General features: G+C 48.1%; 1 long non-coding RNA gene across 1 annotated transcript; it reads right to left on the minus strand.

Moving 5' to 3' along the window:
• Positions 1–1,151: 1,151 nt before the first annotated feature.
• Positions 1,152–8,465, minus strand: LOC308057710. The gene is made up of 2 exons (XR_013925409.1): positions 6,791–8,465; positions 1,152–3,111 (listed from the first exon to the last, which is right to left on the minus strand). It is a non-coding gene; the product is annotated as an uncharacterized lncRNA (long non-coding RNA).
• Between the last annotated feature and the right edge of the window lie 321 nt (positions 8,466–8,786).

The following is an 8,786-nucleotide window of genomic DNA, read 5'->3' on the forward strand; positions in this document are numbered from 1 at the left end:
AGACCTCTCTGAGCTGGAGAAGAGGTAGATGAAATAGAAATGATAGAACTAAATTCTGCAGCAAAATATTGCCTCTAAAGGAAGATGTGGTGGTGTTTTTTCTTTCACGGAAACAAAACCAACAATTCCTGTGCGATTCTCCAAACTGGAAATTTGCAAAAAGCTGTGTAGCGTGGTTTTCAGTAGTATACAAAGCAAAAGCTCTTCAGGGTTTCAAGTACATCTTTGCAACAGCTGTTAAAAAATGTCAACATGCAGATTGTTCCATTGTGTGAAAACACCTTCATTTACTACTTATTCGTCATACAGGGAATAAACTAGTGGTGACAACCGTTGGAAAATTTTAGATGAATAAAAAAATCCTCCAAACCAGGAAAAATACTGTGTTATCAAGTAGCTGCAGCTTTGCTGTGTGAGCTTATTATTCACATAGTGACACATTTTTCTAAATGTGTCACTTAAGGCAGGGATGGCTTCTTACTCTAAAAAGCCATTTGCCTAGAGCAGTCGCTCATGTGCCACATATAGGATATTTATGCTAACACTATTAAAAAATTTCCCTAGAAATTTTTCCACCTCCTTCGAGTAAATACAATCGATGTCCCTAACTGTCTCAGTTTCCTATTCCATCATAGGTTGCTGTATTTCAAAGACAAAGTTAACCAACGGCTGGTTACTAACTGAGAGCTCAAACCAATTTCTGGAGCAGTCAGGTAGAGAGTGGCCATTTAGTCTGGACCCACTGAAGCGCCAATATAAATATAAACAAAATAAGGTCTATCAAACTTTAGATTCTCTAGCAAAACAACAGAAAGGTTATGAAGAACTACGTCTTGTCTACTGTCTGTTTCCCATATGTGTGGTGATCGGCTCCCTGGAAAACAATGAGGCTGGGCTGGTCCTGGCTGTGCCCATGAACTTGCCAGCTGAGTGCTAGGTGGTAGCAAGGAGAGCACTAGAGAAAAGCACAGACCCATTGACCCAGCACCACCGTTCTCATGTTCTTCATGCCTTTGAGGCCTGTTAGCCATTGTACGTGTATTTATTCTAACATGGGACATCAGTCAACTGTCACAACACTGGTGGATTACCAGCACTTCCGTCATATGCTTCACATATAGTGTTACAGGAGAAATTTACACAGACGTGGGTACCACTAGGTTTGCTTTAATCGCCACTCAGAGCTGGGCCACCGCCCCAGCGAGTGGCAGAGAGCAAAGGGATACAGCACAGCTTATACACACTTATCAAATCATTAGTCAATGCCCGAGGTTTTAGAAGTTTCCTTTGGCCTTGTCCGTTCTGCAAATCCATCACCTGACCCTGTCCCTGTTGATTCATCTATTTGCTTCCAGTCTCTGCCTCAGTTCCAAGCTCCCCCTCGGATCGTGATCTTTCTGCCTGCTTTAACTCACACACTCCTTCAAGCACACTTAGTCTTTGAACAAGCAATTCCTATTCACATATACTGATTTTTTTTCTCAAAACATCTGCATGTCTGCGAGCACCTGTGTGCACAAGTTGATCATCTGTTGTTTCTCTGCTCTCCCACTGATTAACTGGACTGGGTGTTAAACCAGCCTTGGATTAGGGCTGCAGTAGGGACAGGGCCTGGTTCTGCCACTTTAGCTGCTTTAGCACTTCAAATTTCTGAATTCAACACACATTTTCTTTAACAAGCAATACCAGAACAATGGAGAACAATTAACAATGGTTTGGTCACTGCTGTGACAAAATAATGACAATTATTATTTCTGGTGTAGGTTGCTGTATGTCGTATTTATGAAACTAGGATTTGCCGGAAGAAAAATGTTCTATTTCACACCCACAGATGAGCTCCCTGAGATAGGCATCCATGTTTTAACAAGCCTTTACATCGAAGGCTGTAAAGGAGTGTCAGTCTGCACTACCAGCTGGGAATCTTGTGTTGTTCCAGGCACATCTTTTTGTCCCATTCAATACCTTGTCTGTGTGATTTGCCTTTTGTCTGTCCTGTGCTTTCCTGCTAAAGACTTTATAGGCTTCAGTCTTCTGATACTGCTCCAGCTCCTGCATCTAATGCTCCTTATCTCTATCTGCTCCATCAAGGTGTTGCTGAAACAAAGAAGTCCAAGAGTACCAGGGAGTTGCCTCCCCTTCAGGAGGAAGGGAAGAAAAACAACTTGCCAGATGAAGTGCTGGTCCATTTCACCTATGCAAACAGGAAAGGAGTGAAGAAACAATGAGAATGTATGTGAGATGCAAAGACACAGGATTTCTGCATAATATTACTGTATTCTGGTGTGTCCGTGTCTCCCCACCACCACCACCCCGGGGTTTTTTTAAATTCAAATCACTGTTCTGTTAACCCTTTTTTTTTAGAGCAAGCTTTAACGTTCAGACCTGTAACAGTGGGGTTCCAATACGCCCTTGGTTTTTTGCCCCACAGACAAAAATGCACTACCATTCTACAAGCACACACTTTTCCCATCTGAGAGGCAAACAAAACATCATGGCTATTGGAAAAGAGTAGCATAAAGATAAAAGAGCCTAGGTTATATCAATTTAAGTTATCTATGTTTAGGTTAAAAGAAAACTTCAGGCTAGGAAGAAAAAATATATTTCACACGTGCATAATAGAATGAGCTGAAGTGGAGAATTCTTTAGGGGGACCGATGAACTGAAAACCATTTAAGGAGTGGTCACAACCCTGTCTAAAGGGATCATTTCCAGAAAAAAAAAAAAAATTTGTTGAGCAAGTTTTTTTGCCCAATGAGTTTAAAATTCAACGGAAATAAGTATTCAATCAGAGTGAACATTAGTCACTGGGTATGCCTTTTATTTTCATTACATCAGCACAACAATACATGCAATAGTTATACATTTCATGCATTTGCAAACCTGTTTTGATGCTGCTGAGGACGCAGTTAACATTCTAGATTGGGGTGCAAATTTAGTGGTGCTGGGTTTGCATTTCTTTTGGACACTGTATTCTTCCCAAAGACATTAATTCTTCTCTTCTGTCTCCAGCAATGTGCTGCTGAAAGAGTACAGTAACCGACTCAAAAACAGCAGAAGCTTTTCCTCAGCTTGTGTCTTGGATGGATTGTTTTGAATCAGTAAGAAGGAGTTCTACTGTACTACCTGTAAGTAGATGTCCTAGGTTTCCTAGCACAGATCCATACAGTTCTAGAAATATTTATGTTTTTATATATATATATATATTTCTTACAAAACTTAAACAAGAAGAATGATTTTTAGGGGTTTTGCTCTATGACTATAGTAATGGTCTTTTTCTAGGGGAGACTCACCATTTGGTCAGCTCAACCAGTCCTTATTTCAGTCAATTCCAGTCAGCTCAGTGGTCCTTATGCTCAACCACCCACAACAAGAAGTAGCAGGACTACAAGGCTGGAAGAGGGGAAGCGCCAGACTTTCCCTTCAGCTGTTGTATCGGACAACTAGTTTGCTAGTTGCTGCAGCTCAGACACTTTTCCCACTTGGACTGTGGGACACTAACCCACACACGGTAGTATACTATGACTCCACCACTCGCTTCAGGAGAACGACTTCGTATTCGTTAGCTAACCAAAACCAAGCTTACTCAGCTTCAACAAGAATGTTGGGCTGTTGTATTAGGGATGGGGGCTGCCAAGCAGCAGTGCCCTTCAGTGCCAGTCGAAAAGGGCAGGAGAAACTGAAGGGAAGGAAGTACTCAGCAGCCTTTCCCTGACCTGCTGTAGGCTAGACTCACCATTTTACTCAAAAAAGGACAGATGCCCTGGGGATTTAAAAAGCAGCACACAGAATAGAGATTTGAACTCAATCTCCTTCTTCCTAGATTAAAAATAAATAAATAAATAAATCTGTCCCAGGCATGATAAGAATATGTTAAGGGCAAGGGGTAGAGGGACAGAATGTCTTACTCCCTCTCCCCTCTCTCCCAGCAGACAGAAACAGCATTCTCACTGCAGATGTGTTACCAAATCAATGGCTTTGCCTCTGACACACATCCTCAGTTACGGTTAACATGCTATGGCTATGCACCATTTTATAATATCTCTGTATAAGTTACATTCTACAAGCTTAGTGAAAAGTGACAAAAGGAACCCTTGTTTTTTCCATCACCCCACTTTTCATCCAGCCATCATAAAAACTCTTAAGCATTTTGTCCTTGAAGTATTTTCAAAAGCTTAAATGTCCTGATAAATTCATGTGATACCCTCAAGTTGCACTGTGACTTAACTCCTGCTTTGCTGTAATCTCCCCCTGGCCGTGAGGCACAGATGGTCCATTAGCAATTACAAGGTGCTCTCTGGAAGGCGTTCAAGAAGGAGACCCAACACTGCCTGGGTCTTCATTCACCTATGAGACCCTGCAGAAGGCCACAGCAGTCCCAATTAGAAGGCGTTACATGATGACTGAAAGGTGGGAAAAACCCTTTTCCTGATGTAACGTGTGTAGAAAATAGAACATGAAACTCTCCCTGTCCCACCCATCGTACGGATCTCAGCTTGCTTTCTAGGGCTGGCAATGCTTTAAAACACTGTCTAAAAGTTTATTCATGTTAACCATCTCCTCCTTCAGTAACCTGTCCTTTCAGGTCTGCTTGTCTTAAGAGTAAGACACCAGTTGTTTATATACATGGATGAGTTTGTAAAATAAACAGATGTGCAAAATCCTTGCAGGAGCTCTGACATCCTGGTGAGTTCTCCTCAGCCACAGTGGAAAAATGCCTGCCCCATCCTTCCAGTGACTTTGGCCTTGGGAACTGGTGGGTCTCAGCTGTGTCAGAGTTAGGTACAACAGAGTTACACCCCGATGAATCACGTCAACCCTGGGATGTCTCACCAGAGCAATCCCACCTGTTCTGCCTGGATTCTGGCACTGTCTAGAGGATACAGTTCTCCTCAGGTCACACCTGGATGAGATGCTACAGCCCTACACAAGGGTGCATTATTTGAACGCTGGAGGACCTGCGCCCCTTACTTTGAGATATATTCCTAATCACAACTTTAATCAAAAGCCTCTGTTAACTTCCTCACTAAACAATATTCCCACTTAACAGTAGTCATAATCAGTCCAACAAGGAAAAGGGAGTTTAACGGTACCCACTGCTCCACAGGAGGCAGTTGCACCATCCTGGCAGCATCCTGGTGATTTGAAACATTTGAACATTTGAAAGATGGACAGCAGGCTGCGCTACACACCTGGGCTCCTCGTTCTTCTTGCCTACTTGGATTTCCTCAGTTGCCCACCCCTGAGAGCTCTCTCTCCAACTTTATCCTCTTCCTGCCTGGCTGCCCGCCCCTCCCCTCTTCTCAGCCGCGTTTTTGCTTTCTGTTTTCTCGTGAAGAGCCTGGCAACCTTTCCATTCAAGAGTACTGTTAGACAGGTAAAGCCACAACGAACTTGAACCAGCTCTGCACTTAATCAAAGCTAGCTCATCTTCCCTTCTCTCCTCAGAGGAGCTCTTCAGGTGTTTGCACTCTGGAGTGACTGGAGGCACCTGCAGTGGAAATGCGGAAGCGAACAGGTGGCAAGGACCGACCTGCCCAATGGCTACCTTAGCTCTGAAAGGCAGGTCCCTTGGATGGGTTTGCTCAGTCAGCTGAGCCAGTTCTGGCTGGATCACCGCACAAAGTGCCACAGCCAACCCGCATCAGCGTTACTCTGCACTTGGGCAAGGTGGATGACCTTGCTCGTCCCTGCGGCAGCAGGGCCACCTTCAGCGGTGGAGGCCTTTGTCAGCACACTGTTTATGGACCTCACATAGCTCTGCAGTTTCTGCTTCTGCCCCAGGGCTGGCAACTCCTCAGCTGATGTGTTGGCCAGATCAGCCACGTCCTCTCCAAAGAGTTCCTCGTGGTGCTCAATGAAGAACTCCACCAGCTGTGTCACCTGCACACAAGCAACCACTGCTGGTTTCCACCTAGGTGGCTGAAAAGTGGCTTGAGCACAGTCTTTCGCGCTCCTGACCCTCGCTTCTGTGCAGAAAGCTGCAGCTGTGGGGCTGCTCTGCCCAGCAGCTCCCCCACGAACGTTTGCTCAGGATAGGCGGCAGCCAGGTACCTCTGGGCAGCAACGCTCCGGTGGGGACGGAAGGCTGTAGCTGGCTGGTAAACAGAGCGTAGCTTCCCCATCACCTGCCCCAGGACATCCAGGGGGAGCGTGTGCCCCTCAGGTGGGCTGAGGAGGTTTGGCCCCACGCAGATGGCCAGGTTGCCCGTTGTAGAATAAATCGCCACAACAGCTGAACTCTTCTGATTTACTATTCTTTTTATTTGTCCTAGAGTGCACTGCACTATTTTAAAGTGATGTGCCACAGCGATACACCGCAGACTCCCCTCCCCTTATTCCAGTGTGACTCATGCAACATCTGGCTTGCTGGGAAAAGCTGCTTTAAAAGCCATTCTTTTAAAATGCCTAGGATGGAACGCACTAACATTATTAAAAAGGCAAGGAACAGCAGGGCGTAAGGTCTACTCTAACAGACTAGCAATCACTTTTGATTAGGGTATGTAACGGAAATAGGCTTTAGGTTACCAGATCAGATCATTCACTTCTCCAGAATTTGATACATGACTCTCATCAGAGCTGCTCTAGAGAAACGGATCTCTTAGTTCCCATGTAAACTCCAGGCAAACAGTAGCAAAGCGCTGATGTCCTGAAAATAAGTTTTCATTACTTTTTTGTATATAGATGATTACTTTTTTAATGTACACTATTTCACTGGTGCTAAAAGTACTATATTCCACTTCACGTGGCTTGTATCAGTGACAGCCTTGTACTGTAAATTCATATCGTGTACCTCCTTTTTCTTATTATCCACAAGTTGTGATGCCTGCAGTTTGTAGTCCCTGCATGCACAGGCTATCTGCCCTGACTGAAACCCGACAGGATAACAAACGGTGATTTCTTCAGACAGCTTCCCTATGCAGATGTCCCAAGAACCCTTTGGAAGAGTAACCCAGAGAGGGTGCTTCAGCGAAACTGCAGGCACGTCCAAAGCACGGAACCAATGAGCAGGACATGCACGGGAGAGTGTGTTCCGTAGACACCTTATAGCTTGAAGTGAACGATTTTTCTTGCTTTCCAAATCCATTTTCCTCCTGCCTAATACAATTGGAAGAGTGAGTTCCACCACATTTTTTGTGATGGACTAAATGTATTCTTTTTTTAAAATCAGGTGTCACCTTCTTGGCTGTGCTTCACGGTATGTGCTGTCTCCTTTTTCTATGTACAAGAAACTCCACTGAAGACAGAGCGTTGATGGTTCTATTCAGCTGCAGGGGAACTGCCATGGCGGCTGTAAGAGAGGGGCAGGGCCGGGCGCAGGCCAGGGGGTTTATCCGTTCTGAGCCCCTCGACCCCTGCTGTGCATATCTGACAGCCCTGCCTCGCTCACAGCCGCTGTCCCAGAGGGAACAAAGCCCAGGAGAGAAAGTTCTCTGTCGGCTCAGGGGAAGCACCATGCAGGGGTGCAGCACCCTCGTGTTGCAGCCAAAGTGATAAACGGGCCCTGCTTAGCGCAGCTCTCCGTGCAAAAACCTCCATGGCTGCAAGGATCTCAAGCCTCGACTCTGAGCGCTCGATGGAGCTCCCTCCCAGCCAGCCGAGATTCCCGACCGTCCTGACGTGGCGCTTTCCCTCCCAGCAGCGCCCATGCCCATTGAGTGCCTTTCGCTTGCAGCCGGCTGTAATGCCGGCATCAACCCTGCACTCCAGTTTTTGGCCTCTCTGAGTGTTGCTCATTAGAATTATTATTCCAGGAACCACATGGATGGCAGGGTGAGCCCTGGGGGGGCTTGCGCCACCTGGGCCCGCAGCTGGGGAGGCGGATTCCCCGCTCGCAGGGACTGGGGGCGAGGGGAAGTGTTTTAGGGACGGACCGTGGGGGCCGGAGGGAGGGATTTGAGGGACAGACGCCAAGGAAGGCCTCCTGCCTGCAGAGATGGCTCAGGCCCCATGCAGGGAGCAGGTGCGTGCCGGGGCTGCCAGGGGCCCTGCCTGCCTGTTCCCAGCCCAGCCCCAGCTGGGGCCAGCCCTGCGCTGCAGCCCTGGGGCCGAGGCGCACGGAGCCGGGCATTGCTGAGGGTGCTGCACCCTGACGGGCCCCGCCGCCGGCTGCCGGCTGCCCTGGGCTGCCCCTCGCTCTCCCCAGCTCTGCCTGCTGCCAGCACCGGGGGCACCGCCACGGGGCTTGCCCCCTGCCCACAGCTGCCCTGACCCACATCTGCAGCTGTACGTGGTGCCCACATCGCACAGCTGGGGCGGGGGTGGCAGGTCTCTCTGGTGGCAGCCTGGGACTGGGGGCAAAGCCAAGCCCATCCCTCGCTTGTGATCTTTGTCCCCAGGGAGAGCCAGTGCAGACGTGTGCTGCGCTGGGGAGTGTCCCACGGGGAGGTGACGGCCGACTGCAGAGCAGCACTGAGACCCGCGCGACAGCAACGGCAGCCGGTGGCCGCAGAGCAGCCCAGGGGAGCTGGTTCCCTCGACAGGCCCCAAAGCAGCGTTCCTCAGCCCCTGCTTTTGGTGATATGTGGAGCAGCGCAGGGACGTCTCTCAGGCTTCCAGGCCTGAGGAGGCTTTCCTCCCCAGGGGCACTGTTAGAAATCCTGCTCCCAGGATTAAAGCACCCCTCCCCCCCATGGATCCGAGGCTGTGTGTCCAGCCCCCTGGAACTGGGTACAGGTGCCCTGAGGGGTCTCTCTGGGAGGATAGGGCCACCTGCCTGGTGGCTCTGACACAGAAATGATGAGCTGAAGCCCTGTGATGGTTCAAAGCCTCCAAGTGCCTCAGCCTCT

The sequence above is a fragment of the Falco punctatus genome, assembly GCF_963210335.1.
Source record: "Falco punctatus genome assembly, contig: scaffold_154, whole genome shotgun sequence".
Lineage (NCBI taxonomy): Eukaryota > Metazoa > Chordata > Aves > Falconiformes > Falconidae > Falco > Falco punctatus.